The 17,036-nt window shown below is 42.6% G+C and overlaps 1 protein-coding gene across 10 annotated transcripts in view; it reads right to left on the reverse strand.

The window, feature by feature from the left end:
- Positions 1-10,505, reverse strand: part of PLEKHA1 (pleckstrin homology domain containing A1) — a 56,715-nt gene extending 46,210 nt beyond the window's left edge. For 2 of the 10 annotated variants that reach the window (XM_045803348.2, XM_087862621.1), the window contains exon 1: positions 10,289-10,500. The gene's annotated coding sequence lies outside the window, so the exon portion shown is untranslated. The other 8 variants (XM_045803347.2, XM_045803349.2, XM_045803340.2 and 5 more) reach the window with 8 other exon arrangements.
- Positions 10,506-17,036: the final 6,531 nt, after the last annotated feature.

Raw genomic sequence — 17,036 nt, forward strand, 5'->3', positions numbered from 1 at the left:
AAAAAGGCTACTGGGACAAAGAACAAATGAGCAGGTGGAGGGAGGGGTTGGCTTCAAAGGGCAATTTTTGTAGTGATGGAACTATTCTGCATCTTAATTGTGGTGGGATATACCACTATGCAACGCATTCATCAAAACTCAGGCCCATATACCACGGAGTAAACTTCACTGCATGCAAGTTAAAAAAAGACAAAACAAAACAAACTACAATGATAAAAAACAGATCAGAATTGCTAGGGTTTGAGCAGCGCCTGGGTGGCTCAGTCAGTTAAGTGTATGACTCTGGGTTTAGGCTCCAGTCATGATCTCAGGGTTGGGAGATCGAGCACTGTACAGGGCTAGCCTCCTCACTTAGCAGGGAGTGTGCTGGAGATTCTCTCCCTTTGCCCCTCCCCCTACTCTCTCTCTCTCTAATAAATCAATCAATCTTAAAAAAAAAAAGGAGAAGAATTGCTAGGGCTTGGGATAAGGAAAAGGACTAAAAGGAACATAAGTCAAATTTTTTTGATGATGTAACTGTTGTGTATCTTAATTGTGGTACAGCTTACACAATTATATGCAGATGTCAAAACTTATAGAACTGTGCCCTAAAATGAGTAAAATTTACTGTACATAAATTATACATCAATAATCCTGAATTTAAAAAGATACCATACATACTCACCAGATGGCTAAAATTAAGCAAAATGACAATCGTGTTGTCACATCCAGAATTTCTGTAACGTTGATGGGAATGTAAAATGACACAACCACTCTGGGAAAAGTTCTGGCAATAAAACCAGAATAATACACTGAACCTCTGACCCAGGCATTCCATTCCTAGGTATTTATGCAAGAGAAATGAAAGCATATATTTATGCAAAGACTAATTTACAAATATTTATAGCAGTTTTATTCCTAATAGTCTCAAACTAGAAACAACCCAAATGTCCATCAACACATGAAGAGATAAATAAAATGTAATTTGTCTATACAATTACAATGAAATACCATTCTACTGTGTGAGGGAATTATAGCCACATGCCACAATATAGTCAAAACTCATCAAACTGTAAACTTTAAACAGATACAGTTATTGTATGTAACTTAAAGCTCTAAAAAGTTAATTTAAAAAATCCAGTAGCAATAAAAAAGTCACTGATAAAATTGACCACACATAACTTTTTTAGAAAAGCTTTTGCATGGTAAAACCCCGAGAAGCAAAGTCAAAGCCAGTAGAAAATATTTACAACTGATATCATCATAAAAAAAAAAAAAAATCTCCCTAACATTTAAAGAGCTTGCAAAAAAAATGCCAAGGGAAATATATCAAAAGTTCAATAGAAAAATGGGCGAAACACATGAAAAGATATTCTGCAGAAAAAGATATAAAAATGGCCCTTAAACATAAAAAGATGCTCGACTTCACTCATAATAAGAAAAATCTCAAAATAACAGAGATACAGTACGCACTACCACGGACACCATAAAAAATGCAAGCAGACTTCATGTGCCTAAGAACATGACAGCACCATGAAAACACCTCTGGAAAAAGAATGCTTGAATCTGACCAAACCTCTAGATTTAACTACCAACTGATAGGAAACACAGAAAACAGGGGGAGAACATGTTAAACCATACCACAGGGATTCAATAGCAAAAATCCAAACTATAAGAAATTTCTCAGGACAAATAACATGGTTTCTTCAAAAGTAAATTCCAAGGGAGCAGGGGAAAAGAACAGGAGGAAGAACCTATACGTTAAGACTAAGGGGCGCCTGGAATGGCTCAGTCGGTTAAGTGACTGACTCTTGGTTTTGGCTCAGGTCATGATCTCAGATCCTGAGATCCAGCCCCCGCACCCCCCCACCCCGGCTCAGCTGGGGAGTCTGCTTGAGATTCTCTCCTTCTCCCTCTGCCCCTCTCTCTGCTCCCAGGTGCACTCGCTCTCTCTCTCTCAAATAAATAAATAAAATCTTTAAAAAATAAAAAATAAGTAATAAAGACTTAAAAACACACACACACAACATATGAACCTTATATAAATCCTGTTTTTAAAAAAAACACTGACAGGCACACTTGGGTGGCTTAGTCCGTTGAGCGTCTGTCTGCCTTTGGCTCAGGTCATGATCTCAGGGTCCTGAGATCAAGCCCCTGTATCGGGCTCCCTGCTCCTCAAGGAGTCTGCTTCTCCCTCTCCCTCCCTCTGCTGCTCCCCCTGCCTGTGCTCTCTCTCTCACTCTCTCTCAAATAAATATTTTTTTTAAATTAAAATAAATTTAAAACCGCTGATATATTTAAGAAATTAGATATCATGACACTGCCTAATGGTACTAAGGAAATGGATCTTTATTTTCAGTGTGATAATGTTATTGTGGTTATGTCACCAAGAAAATGAATCCTTATCAGTGAGAGGTATTTACTGATACAGACATAAAATATTACCTGCGTAATCTGGGGGGAGGGAACGAAGGAGGCATGGCCTGGGATGACAGTTGATGGAGCTGCATGGTGGGTACTATAGTTATACAATTCTGTCTACTTTTGTGGATGTTCACAACCCTTCATAATAGAAAAAAAACTGCATTACAGAGAAATACTATTTCTCACTTATCACACTGGCAAAAAGGCAAAAGCTTGCCAATACACTACATTGGTAAGGCTATTAGAGAACAGGGTCTCTTTTACACTGCTCGTGAAAACAAAATGGTGCAATCCTACTGAATGAATACAGCACTATTTAACAAAATCACATATACATTTAGCCCATAATCCAGTAATCCCACTTGGTATTATAATTATGAAACTATTTTATATATATGATAGCATTTTATGTGCATTATAAGATAATGAAAACATATTAATGCTATGATTACCTTAAATAACATAACACTAATATACAGAATATACAATATAATATATAAAATATGATATCATAAATATATATAAGGTAATACAATATTTGTTATTAGGAACCAAGATTTTCATGGTAACAGAAAAGACGTATAAATAAAAAAGGCAAAACTCTACATAATACATCTGAATTATAGATAGTATGAACTCAGTCTTCGAATATGATAGTAATAGAAAATCATCACTTTGCAACATAATCACTGATTTAAGTAAGGATGTTCAATGAACACTAAAACCACTATATAATAGGTTGTTAGAGAACAGAATATTCACAGTCTCAAAATATCTATCCCACAGTTTTCTTACTAATTACAAAGAGGAAAATGTATCTGTACAATGAGAGATCTTAGAGCCCGCACCTTTACCAAATGACGAATTATCTAATGACTCTAGATGCCAGGTACTAATGAATACTACCTCTTCCTAAACAGACCACATATATGATTCCAATGATATGAACTCCATATGGGCAAAGCCGTAAAGACAGAAGTAGATTAGCACTTGCCTAGGGATAGAAGGGATGAGGGGAATGAGGAGTTGCCTAGGGATGGGAGGGTACGGGGTTTCTTCCTAGGGTAATAAAAATATTCTAAAATTGATTGTGGTAACAGTTGCACAATTCTGTGAATGTACTAAAAACCACTGAATTGTACACCTTAAATCGGTAAATTGTATCTTAATAAAGCTGTTTTTCTGAAAAAAAAAGGAAGGAAGGAAGGAAGGAAGGAAGGAAGGAAGGAAGGAAGGAAGGAAGGAAGAAAAAGAAAGAAAGAAAATGAATGAATGAATTACAACTGTTTTTCACTCCGGGTCACATCAGAAACTCTAAGAAACACTTCATCTCCCAGACCTCTGAATGTTAGAGTGTCCCAGGCGGTGGCCCATGGATCTCTTCTCTGTATATACGCAGTCCCTCGGTGAGCTCACTTATTTACACAGGTCTACATACAGATGGCTTCCAACAGCTATCTCCAGCCCTGGAAATCCAGCTGAACTGCAGACTCATGTATACAACTGTCTACATATCTACTAACTTATCTAACAGACATCTCAAACTTCACAAACAGCATGAGATATTCCCCTTAGAAACCTGTTGTCTCAGTCCTCCTCATTTCAATAACGACCACTCCCTTCTTCCAGCTGTTAAGGCAAAATATCTTAGAGTCAGACTTGAATGAATCTTCTTTCTCTCTCATTACACATCCAATATGCATCAGCAAATCCTGTTGGCTCTGTCTTGTAAATATATCCAGAATCCCACTACTTCTCATCACCTGCATTGCTGCCACTCTGGTCCAAGCCACCATCACCTCTCAACGGGATGACTCTTCCTTGCTTCTGCTCTTGCCCCCTTCACTTTATTCTCAACACAGCAGAGTAATCCCATTAAGACATATATTCAAGTGTTTATTCAATAAACACGTATTACTACTGGCCAAGCACTGTTCTAAATATTTAAATATTAATTTATATAATCCTTATAACAACTTTACAGATGAAAAAACAAAGCACAGGGAATTTTAAAAATAACTTGTCCAAGGTCACAAGTTTAGGAAGTGACACAGCTCAGATTCAAACCAGAGAAATCTAGCTCTGGAGCCCAGGCTCTTCCATACTAGGTAATGTCACTCTGCTCAAAACACTTCAACTTAGGCTACTTATTAGAATTACCTAGAAGTTCTTAAAAATCCTGATGCCAGGGCTGGACACCCCCAGACCAATTAAGTCAGAACCTCTGGAAACTGTGGGTACCTGGCTGGCTCAGCCACAAACACATGTGACTGCTGATCTGGAGGGGTGTAAGTTTGAGCCTCAATTTGAATGTAGAGATTACTTAAATAAATAAAACTTAAAAAAAAAAGAAAAGAAAAGAAAAGAAAACAAACTCTGAAGATGGGATCCAAACATTAGTACATGTTTAAACCTCCCCAGACAATGCCAGTGTTCAGCAAAGGTTAAGAACCATTGTTTCAATGTGATCTCATCTCATTCAAGTAAAAACCAAAGCCCTTACAAAGACATACAGGCCTCACCTACACGCCCCACATCTTACCCCACTCCCCCCTCAGTCACTCATCTGGCCACTGGACTCCCTACTATGTCAGACAAGCTCCCCACTCAGGGCCTTTGAACTCAACATCACTTTCTCAGAGAAAGAGCGGCACCTTATCTTGGCACTATCTAAAACTGCAAATGTGAACTGTACTGCCACTTCCTATCTATCTCCCTTTCCTGCTTTATTCTCCTTAGCATTTGCTGCTAACAAACATCATCATTTACTTATTTACCTGTTTCTTGTCTGTTTCCCCACACTGGAATGCAGGCTCCACAACAGCAATGATTTTTTTTTTTGGTATTTACTATTGTGTCTTCAATGCTTAAAACACTGCCTCATACATGGAAGGCGCTCAATAACTATTTGTTGAATGAAGTACTAAGGAGCCCATAATAATTGCAACAAATATTTTCTTCCTCCGTAATTGTTTTATCCAAGTATAATTAACATAGAGTGTTATATTAGTTTCAGGTATACAATATGGTGATTCAACAATTCCACACATTACTCAGTGTTCATTGCAGTAGTGTACTCTTGATGCCCTTCACCTATTTTACCCACCCCTCACCCACCTCCCCACTAGCAACCACCAGTTTATTCTCTGTATTTAAGAGCCTGGGGGGTTTTTTTTGTTTGTCACTTTTTATTTCGTTCATTTATTTTGTATCTTAAATTCCACATGAGTGGAATCATACAGTATTTGTCTTCACCAGACTGACTTATTTCACTTAGCATTATACCCTCTAGATCCATCCAAGTTTTTGCAATGAATTTAATACTTTAGATAGAATACTTAGATAGAAAGCTTCTTCCTCATTAGACAAGAAATCATTTAGCAGATTTAACTGACTGGTTTGCTTAGCTGATGGAAGGAAAAAGGTTCAAAGACTGTATTTCTATTTGTATTTATATTTTTAGTAAAGCTAATGAGGCAAGAATAGATAAGATTATTAAAACCTTCCCCCAAATGTATCTTCCAGTCTAAGCTATAGTTAGATCATACAATCAGTCATCAATTAACATATTCACAGTTAATACTTCATCAGTCAGGACCCAGGAAGTAAGCCAAAAAATAAAAACAAAACAAAAATCACCGAGACATAGACAAAAAATAAAAGGAAAAATTAAATTCTGCACAGTGAGACGTCATTAGGCCCACAGGGCTTCACTATTATTTGTTAACCAGTGTTGAGTGGGACTAGCCTTGTTGTCCCAAATTTGCTAACAAACACAAAGCTGAGGATATACAGACATCAAGGATCAAACATATGAGAAGCCCAGCACTGACACTTCTTCCCTCACACACCCCTCAGGGCTCTGGCACCCTAATCAACAGTTTACCATCACTTGATATAAGCATTTAACAGAAGAGAGGGAAAAGATTCGAAGTCTTCCAAGTCCTCAGGGAGAACACATGGAAAGAAAGGAGGCATTCACCCCAAAACAGTGGCAGGGGCCCTCTATGAGAATCATTCACCAAGAAGTGTCTACAAGGAGAGACTGGCATCCCATTCTCCAGTTCAATACCTACTTATGAAGTAGACTGAGCGGCTGCTAATCAGAAGAGGGCTTTAACAGCACCCAGAAAGATAGACTTGTCTTTTTCCATTTTTCTTCTTACAAGTCCCTGACCAAGTAGATCCCAGAAGAGGAAAGAGAAAGAGGAATGCTGGGAGCATACCACAATTCCTCCCCACTCCAAGTATTTCAAGTAATTAAGTGGCCTGACATTGGGGTAGGGGAGGAGAGGAACTTTAAATTGAATAGGAGATTGAAAGTTTAAACTGAAAGAGACAGACTGGAGCTTTTAATAGCTGTAAATGATGGAGAAGCTATCATTTGTCCATGAGGTGATAAGGTGGGGAGAGAGGAGAAAAAGGAAGACCCTACAAATCATAGTTGAGAGCAGTGAATGGTGAAAAATAAAACTGTCCTCTGTTTGTTTTCACCAAGCTCAGAGTACTCAATAACCTGATGATATACGGAACACCATCACTGCCCTTCATAATGAGAGGAAACACCAGACATGAAAATTCCCACGGGGGATTTACTGTACTGGGTAAGATGCTACATTAGAAGTCCTCCAAGACTGCTTCTAGTTCTAAGTGCCTGAGAGCGTCCCTTCTTCAAGAAGAGAGAGGGTAAACTGAACACAGAACCCAGAGTTCAATGGTTAAACTACAAGAGGCTAGACTATGTAAAGGGGTAAAACCACAACTTTTTGGAAAATAAACCTATCAGACTGACAATAATAAGGTCTCCATGTAGGAAAAAATATTTAAGACTCTAAGGCTTATTTAAATGCTAAAAAATATCCCAAATGACACTGATTTTCTTTTACAGTCAAAAGACATTCTAATTCTAACTCTGATATAAAATCCCCAAAACACTATTTCCCTGAATCAAAGCAATTCGACTAATCAAAAGGCCTATCAAAATAAACAGCAAATATGCTTGCTTAAATATCTTCCAGGAATTAATTATAAGCTCACATAGTCTTTATTACACAGCGGCTACTAAGAAAAAATACTACTCGAGAGTTCAGCGGTTTAATGTTACTCATTAAGCATAACTGAGTCCTACTACTATAACAAGTATCAACAGGAATTTTTATTTTTAAATAAAAACATCCCATAGTTTTATGTTTCTAAAAATAATTAAGCATTACAGACAAGCAGCTAAAACCACCAGAAGTTTCTGCCCTAAGAACTCTTCTGATACTACATTAATATTTTTATAAATGCTGTGTACCTACAATGGTCAAAACAATTAAAACTCGGTTTTATTATTTATTTCCTACTGAAACCATTTTATTATTGCACATCAGAAATATGAGAATCATCTTAAAATTTAAAATTAAAATTTAATATTAACAAAAGTAAAATGCTCAAGCATGTGCAGAAGTAGTATTTGTATATTACTTCGGCTCAAAGCTGAGGCAGTTACTACTCTAGTACTTGAAGTTTTCGATCTCATAAAAGCAGAGTGTTAACTACTGTCACATCTGAATAATTACTATATTACTGTATGCAGAAAACGATCTCTCTCCCATTCTTAAATGACAGAATTACTTAAACAAGAACAACAATTTAACATCCAGCAATATTTCAATATCAAAGTCTAACTTAAATTATGCTAATAAATTATGTCATTGATTTCACTCTGGGTTACAAATTATCATACAGTCAAAATAACAGTAACTTTTGCAGTAGGACTAGAAGAACTCTGAGGCTTGAGTAAAAGTCTTTGTTTTGTTTTTGCGCTGCATTAGACATTTCTAGAGGAAAAGCCTCTACAAAAATATAAAATGTTTCCATCTTTCCTAAATATCTTCCCAGGAGTCCTCAATACTGTCACATCCTATACGTTAACAACAAACACGGGAAGACTGCCCACAGTGGCTTTTTAAAGAAAATATCCCAAATGCTATTCTTAATGTCCTTAAACATTTCCAAAAAGGTCCTTCCGCCTTATGAACTCATAGCAGTTTCCTAACAATTGTATACTTTTCCTGTTTTACTGTCTCTCCTGGTCTATGACAAACTCAAATCGACACACCACCTTTCTTTCCTATTTTGCTACACTGCTAAAACTGGAGAATAAAAAGATACAAACCTGCTACTTCCCTCCTCCCCAAAGCAACCATAAAACTACTAACTAGCGAGATAAAGTGCCATATGAAGCAGTTTCATTACATATAAATCACTTCTTCTCAGATCACAAAAGTTACCTACTTACCACAAAGAGCAAATTCAAAGCTATATATCCCTTGATATTCCTTGATATGGCTCTCTCTTCAAGAGAAACCCATCAATGGATATTCTGTAGGGTTTATAGCACTATAAAATAAATTAACCATTAACTCAAATTCTCCTAAGCTCAGACATTCTTGTTTAAATATATAAATATTCTAAAATGTAATTTTCCTTGGGAAGATTTGGTCAAGATGAGGAATATTTAAACAAACTCTATTTGGGGAAGTATTTTTTTGCCACAAGTTTATTAATATGAAAATTAGGAATATGAAAAGTAACAGGCATTTTAGTCAGAATGAATCTTACTATTTTTGAAATAACAGTTCAAGTCCTTCACATTGTGAAGAAAAATGTAGCCTTACAAAATGATTTTCTGCAAGTTTTTCTCCGATTCATATAAAACTTAGCTAAATTTTGCTGTAAAGTGTTTCAATGGCATTAAACTTACGTAGAAAGTATGTAAGCTGAGTCCTTGGGGGGGTAATAAAACAGACTGATCAGTAGTTTTAAGATAAAAGACAATAGTTATAAACCTCATTGCGCTACTTGTTCCAGTCATTAAACACACAGGAAATAAGATTTTCTAGCTAGAAAACTAATTCACAAAGGCAATAATTTCATTAAAGCAAAGTCCTGCTGAAACAGAAAATCTAACGTAAAATAAAAAGCAAGTATTAGAGGACTGGAAGGTGAAAAGGGGGAAGAAAACGGCACAAATTACGTGCGTATTTTTTCCTTAAACCTCCTCTTGGATCTGCCCCCAAAGAGAACAATCGAGTGCCCCGCGGAGGGCAAATGCTCTGCTTTGGGACTCAGCATATCTAGAATTCAACAAAGGCAATAAACGCTATAAATAACAAGACCGTTTTCACTCTGACAACACTTTCCTCTCTGATGATCTATCCAGGAGGGTCAATAGAAAGCATCTAAAATAAACCACAAACCACTCAGGACCTCCCCAAGGCGCTGCGGCTGGCAGCTGGCCTCGAGACTAAAGGACCAGGGTTCTTTCTGGTCGCCTCCCTGGTCCTACCTGCGTGACCTTGGGCAAGTCACTTTCAACTCTTGCACTGGTCATCTGCACCATTAAGGTGCGAAGGTAAAGCATGATTCTATGGCACAGGGCGGAGTCGACTGCTGACTCGGCGAGTCCTAAAGTGAAAGCGCATTAAGACATTAGAAAACGATGCCCACGGCAGTTGAGCCCCCGGGGACACAGCCCTGGAGTCGAGCCACTCCGACAGGCGTCGCCCGCCGGGAATCCCCGGACAGCTGGCCGGCGCAGGGAGCCCGGGAGCAGCGCGCGACCGTCCTTTCTAGCAGAGCCCCCAGCCAGCTCAGCGGCGACCGCGACCGCCGCTGGCCTCCCCGCCCTCCCCCGCCGGACGCCGCCGAAGGCTGAGGTCAGGAAAACAATAAAGGAGTCGCGGGAAGAGGACGCCGCCCCCTCCCGCCGCCCGAGAGCCCGCGCGCAGGTGAGCCGGCGCCGCGGCCTCGCCCAGGTGCAGCCGCGCGCGGCGGACACACCGAGAGAGGGCCCGCGGGGCAGCCCGGGACCCTGCGCCGCCCGCCGCCCCGCACTCACCAGCGCCTGCCGGCCCGTCGGCGGACGCGCGGCCGCCTCCCTGCTCGCCTCAGCCGGCGCGGCGCTCCCGGAGCCCGGCCCCGCCCACCCCGCCCCGGTGCGGCCGCGCTCCTCACGCCCAACTTCACGTCGGCCCTCCGCCCGCAGCACCCGCGCAGCCGCGGCCCCGGCTTCCACAGGCACAGAACTGCAGAAGCAGCGCCCACGACGGCCCCTCCACACACTGCGCACGCGTGCCCGCGCCGCCTCAGCCCCCAGACGGCGGCCGAGATTCCGGAGCCGGCACTCCCAGCCCGCAGAGACTACAAGTCCCGGCAGGCCCCGCGCGGGTCCCGGCGGCGTGGCGGGCCGAGCATCGGGCGTCTTCCTGGTTCCAGAGGAGGTGGCCTCCGCGCGACGGGGCGGGCTGCGCGCGGAGCTCTGGGCCCCTGCGCTGCGGTGCCTCCTGGGATTGGTAGTCTTCGAGGACCGAGGGGCTTGGCTCGGAGTGGGCGGGGGGGAAACTCGGGGTTCTCTGATGTCATCGCTTAGAGCTCAGGGATCTTTAAAAATAGGCTTCGTTCGTTTGCGGATAATTTGTTTGCAAGCTGTTCCATAATCGGTCCGGGAAGCATAAATTCACAGGCTGCTGTGTGACCTGAAGGAAAACTCTTTACAGCTCTGCGCGCCAGCTCTTCGCTCAGAACCGTTTCTCCCCAGAACAATTAGCTCAGCCTCCTACTTTATAGGACACGGAGCTTAAAGAAGCTTAAAGAAGGATGAATTCAAATTCTTTCAGGAAAGATGCAGCATAAATATGTATTCTCATGACTTCATAAATATTTAACATGTTTGTTGAGCACCTACTATGTGCCAAATCCCATGATAGGCACTGAGTGTCCATCTGAGAACAAGACAGACACCATCCTGCCTTCGTGGAGCCTGCAATCTGTGAGGGGAGCTAGTCCTTAAACAAGCAAGATAATTTTAGATTTTAATGCAATGGAGAAACGGCTCAAGTTAAAGAAATGGAGGGGTACTCTAGAGAAGATAATCAGGGAAGGCTCTCCAAGGACGTGATAGTTGAGCCGAAACCCGAAAAATGAGAATTATTCAAACATGCAAAGAGCTGGGAAAGAATTATATGCCACACCCTCCACAATCCATGGCACACACTAGGCTCTCAATAAATATTTGTTCCGTCTTGTGTCCTTCTTTTCCTTCCCCATGCACAGCTTTAGATCACACCCTTCCCTCTTCAAAATCTTTTATCAACACCTGTCAGAACATAGTTCCTATGTGAAGATGTAGAGGAGACAAGTCAATGTCCAGTGTTAGGACAGGCTATACAGCTGCTGAGACAGAAAACGCAAAGTAAATGCTGATGACGTGGTTACATGGCAGAATCCTGATTACTTATCTTTATTTGTGAACTGGGTTAAAGGTCTGGGCACTTAGTCTGGCCTCCCGACTCCATTCTGGTTATGAGGCAGAAAATTGGATTTGGAGTTTGTCTTTACTAGAATCCTAAAGATATTATCTCATCTCAGAGATGAGAAGGAGAAGTGGAAAACAGCCCTACACTTACCTGTGGAGACGTACCTGTGTGACCTTAGGCAGAGGGTGACACTTCGTCTTTCTTGACTCTCAGTGATTTCCACTGCTGAACTTGAAGAAGTCCCATAAGCTGATGGAGGTGAATACACCTTCCATGGGATGCTCCCGTCCTGGCTCTTTCAGGCTGCTCATCTTCAACATTTCCAAGATGATGGTTCTGTTATCTTTTGAGATACCTTAGCTGTGTAGCCTTGCTGACACCTGCCTTCTAGAAGCTTCGTTTCTTCATCCATATAATGCTTGAAAGTGTTTGGCCTGATCATAGTTTCTAAACTGGTCAGAGCACTGTTTCCTTCGGTTCAAACAGTTGGTTTGGGTTTTTTTTTTTTTTTTAACTGTGTGGCTAATATTTAAAAATAGAAAGATTTGGGGGAGACTGGGTGGCTCAGTCAGTTGAGTGTCTGCCTTCAGCTTCCGTCATGATCTCAGGGTTCTGGGATCTAGCTCCGCATAGGGCTCCCCTCTCAGCTGGGGGAGGAGGGCGATAATCTGCTTCTCCTTTTGCCCCCCACCCCCCCGCCATGTGCTTGCATGTGCACCTCTCTCTCTCTCTCCAATAAATAAATAAAATCTTTAAAATAAATAAAAATAGTAAGATTTCACATAAAAATCCAGATATCACCTTTCTGATTCCTGTAGACATTTGAGCTTGCCCTTCCCTGACTAGAGGGTCTGGAGGGAGTCTCGAGCTCCGGAATCCTAGAAGATTCTAAGTGGGATATTTGGGACATACTTAAACCAAAAACAAACAAACAAATAAAAACTCCTGTTTGTCTGAAATGCAAATTCAAATTTAGCATGTATTTGATCTGGAAACCCTAGCCCAGAGATCAGACCTCTGAAGCAGAGAGCCTCTCATTCACTCTGGACAGGACATTATTGACTGAGTGATTTTAAATTATTCCTTTGTGGTTTGGGTCTAACAATCCCCAAAGGTTGTTTGATATTGAGAGCCACATGTACAGACAATGAGGAGAGCCAGAAAAGTGATTCAGACTGCCCAAAGCCAGGTAATCCCAGGGCTCCTTTGAGGTTCCAGTATAAACGGAATCTGTTCACACCCTTCTGGATGGAAAGCTCAGGATCAGCCAATAAATGCAGTGACCAAAATAATAATAATAATAATAATAATAATAATAATAATAATAATAATTAATAACAATAATAACAACCATAATGATACTCCTCTCTCTCCTTTTCCTCCAGCCTTTTTTTGGATGGAGAGATGATTACATAACAGTGCTCTTGGTGTTTTGTTTTGTTTTTTTTTTAAGAAGAAGTATGTGGAATATTCCCTTTTTGAAATTACAGTCTGAGAACAAACCCAGAACATTCAGGACCCACAGACAGCACTGAGGAATGCTGGAATATTCCATGGCTACTTGTCATCTGAAGAAAAGGGAGAGGAGGAGTCTGAGTTCAAGAATCTGCAATTTACCTTTCAAACAGCACTCTCCTCTTCCTCATCACACCTTGAGCATGTAAAGCACTTCGATGTTGCATTCAAAAATATTTATCGGGTCCCTTCCATATGCTTACATGCAGGACCCTGGATCCTCCACGTAGAATTAACCCTTTTGACAATGTGAAGTAGAGCAGTGTAGACAAGTCACATGACTGATCAAAAGCACACAGAAAGTTACTGAGCACGTGTCACCTCTGAAATGTTTGACCTCCCCTCACGGACACTTCATGTCTTCCTTCCTTGCTTTGTATTTTTCTCCTTAGCGATGATTGCTTTCTCACTCATTATATATCTTCCTTATTTGTTTATTTTCTGCATGTCACTCTAGGGTGAAACCTGTAGGGTTTTTTTTTTTTTTTATCTGTTTTGTTCATTGCTCGATCCTCAGTGCCTAGGACAGAAATATTTGTTCAATGAAGGCAGCCACAAGCCTGCTTCATGGACAGTCAGAATCAAAAGTCAACAGAAAAAACAACTCCAGAAGTAAACCCCTGTTTTCGCTAGAAATCAGAACCAAGACAGAATAAAAATTAAACATGAACCAAACACTCTGCAAACCCAGCTTTGTTTCTGTCAAGTCCCTTCCAGAAACTGGGTGGCAGAGAGTGAAAAACAACTCTTCCCTGTTTTTCAGTGTAAAAATGAAACCCACAGCACTGGATAGGGTTGCTGTTCTCGTTGAGTCAGAAAGCTGGCCCTCCTGTCCTTCCCACGCACTGGGCTTCAGCCAAGTGATAGGAACGATGAGTCTCCGTAATTACCCAGGGTGGGGCTGGATTGAGTGACCTGCCCAGAATACAGATCAGGTGACCGGATGCTCCTCCTGGAGCTCATTCTTGTGTCCCAAGGCTGGGACACAATCCTTCTGGGAGGAACTATGAGGAACTGTCCACAAGTCATGTTCATAGAGGTGTGAGGACAGGATTTCGGAACAGATCAGCAACCAACCTGAACTCCAGGCTCAACAAGAAGAAAAAATGGGGATCAAGGGAGTTAATTGCCTCCAAGGTTTTTGGGGAGCAGAACCAGGTATGTCCTGCCTTAGGACCCCTATTCCATAGACCCTAAAATTCCTCAGCACCCCCTGTGATCTCTGGGGTCTGGTGAGGTTCCAGCCCCATCCACACCCCAGTAAGGTCATGCTTTAATTATCCCGACCACATGTGGCAGCTCTGGGATGCTGGTAAGCCCTAAAGTTGTGGAGCACAGAATGCCTATCACTCAAACATGTGGACTCTTACTCCAGTGTGGCATGAAAACAGGAAAAGGAAGATTTTCTGAAGCCAAGGTGCTTGTCCAGGGCCACAGCTGGGTAGTTTAGTAGAGGAACATTCTAGAAGGTAAAGGGCTCTTTCTTCCAGGCAGAGCTGGGAGAGAATCTGGGAATGAGTCCTTCTTGGGCTTCACACATTCCTTGGCGTATGGGAATTCCTCCTCAGACCACTACAACTCACCTGTCGCACTCTAGCCAAGCTCCTCCTTGAGTTAAAGGCCACTGGTTTCTCCCATCCATCTTGCCCTTTATCCGAAGACTATATTTGCCTTCACCAACAAGAACCAATGCCTCAAGCGTTTGGGGGGGCTGCCATGCTCTGACCCCCAGAGGAAGAGAAGCAGAAGTCACAGCTCCCACCACAAACCCTGTGGACATCGTGGGTCCCACCCCGGGAAAGGCTAGAAAGAAGCTAGGGCTCTGAAGTCCACCTGCACTGACCAGCTGTAACCTTGGGCTCCTTACCTTATTTCTGCGAGCCTCAACATTCCCTCATCTGTAAAATGGAGTTGATAATAATTCCTACTTTACAGCTCATCACGAGTCTTAAATGAAATAACACATATTAGCAAATATGCACTCTTAGCAAGGTGTCTGGCACACATTAATGGCTCCACCAATCTCCATGACTGTATTATTCAGTTTAGTCCAATTCCTGAGCTTGCCTGACCGAGATGGATGATACGTTTAGAATCTCTCACCTGGGCAGCAGGTAGGTTCTTGAACTACTTTGATCGCTGTGAACCTCACACATATCTAGGGTGACTGGAATGGAAGTTTCATCATGGTCTAGGATCTTGGGGAGTTTGGTACAGCTGGAGAACAGTATCATGTGGATATGGTACTGGGGAAGGAGGAGGGGCTCCTTCAGAAGGACCAGTCATGCCTGTGTAAGGGGGATGCGATGGTTAATTACATGTGGCAGCTTGACAGATGCTCAGATAACTGGTAAGACATTATTTCTGCATGTATCCATGACAGTGTCTCTGGAAGAGATTAGCATTTGAATGGGTAGACTGAGTAAAGAAGGTCTGCCTCCCCAGTGTGGGTGGGCATCATGCGATCCATGTAGGGCTGGAATAGAAAAAAAGGTGGAGGTAGGCAAATTCATGGCTGCCTGAGCTGAGGAGATATCCATCTTCTCCTGCCCTCAGACATCAGTGCTCCCGGACTCAAACTAAAAGACACCACCAGCAGCTTTTCCAGCTCTCCAGCTTGCAGGGAACAGATCGGGGGACTTCTCGGCCTCCATAGCCACGTGAGACAATTCCTATAATAAGTTTCCTTTCTCATATACCTATATATTTATGTCTAACTATCTATATCCTTCTATATCCAGCTCTATTTGTCCTAATTTGTCTGTTTCTCTGGAAAACCTTGACTAATAATACAGGGGGACTTCAGTTTGCTTTTCCAAGTGTACCCCACACCCCTTCTGGCCACAAAAGTCAATAAGTATAAATATATTGACTTAGACTAAGATCAGGACGGCGATGGCTTCTTCAACATTTTCAATCCTGACCGCCTCCCTCGGAAACATTTCGCTTTCACCTAAAAGCTGGCAGCTTCCCCCCCCCGCCCCTCCCCCATCAGAAACTAACAGCAGGGGTAGCTCTAAAAATAGCGTGGCTTCACCGCCCCCCTGGCGTGTAAATACATCTTTGTTCCGGCCAGCATTTAATAACTGTACTTTATGGCGAAACAAAAGCTGTAATTAGAGCCCAACAATGGAAGGCGCAGTCAGCGCTGAACAATACTCCGAATTCCCATGGTGGTCCCCCCCCCCCGCCCCTCCCGCAGCTGTGAGAACCAGAAGTCTCCAGCACGAATTCCATTCACAATTATTCACCTAGTCCCACCGCGGCTTATTCCAATCACGGCTTTCCTGCCTCCTCAGCGGGGCTACGGAGAGGCTGAAAAGAGATGCTAAGCCTGGGTCCTTGCCAAAAGCAGCCCGTGCAGGTGTGCGCGCAGCGGCTGGCGCGGGAAGCCTGCGCAGTGGCACCGGGACCAGCCAGACTGTCCCGGGGCTGGGGGCCTCGACAGCCACCTCTGCAGCAGCCCTTCATGCACGACTTCCTTCAAATAAAAGAGAGCTTTGCACTGATTTCCTTATCCGGTACTGCAGTCTGAGCATTCCAGGATCAGCTCAGCCGCTGGCTCCCCCTGCCAGGTTCAAGTCCTAGAAAGGTGGAGAGAAGAGGTCTACCGTCTCGAGTGGAGCCCAGGGGGGCATGGTAGGATCATTGGGAGTGCCTTAAGAAAATCTTTGGCAGGGGCGCCTGGGTAGCGCAGTCGTTAAGCGTCTGCCTTCGGCTCTGGGCGTGATCCCGGCGTTGTGGGATCGAGTCCCACATCAGGCTCCTCAGCTAGGAGCCTGCTTCTTCCTCTCCCACTCCCCCTGCTTGTGTTCC

Source organism: Ursus americanus, chromosome 6 (genome assembly GCF_024610735.1).
Source record: "Ursus americanus isolate L20-20 chromosome 6, mUrsAme1.1.p, whole genome shotgun sequence".
NCBI classification, from domain to species: Eukaryota; Metazoa; Chordata; class Mammalia; order Carnivora; family Ursidae; genus Ursus; species Ursus americanus.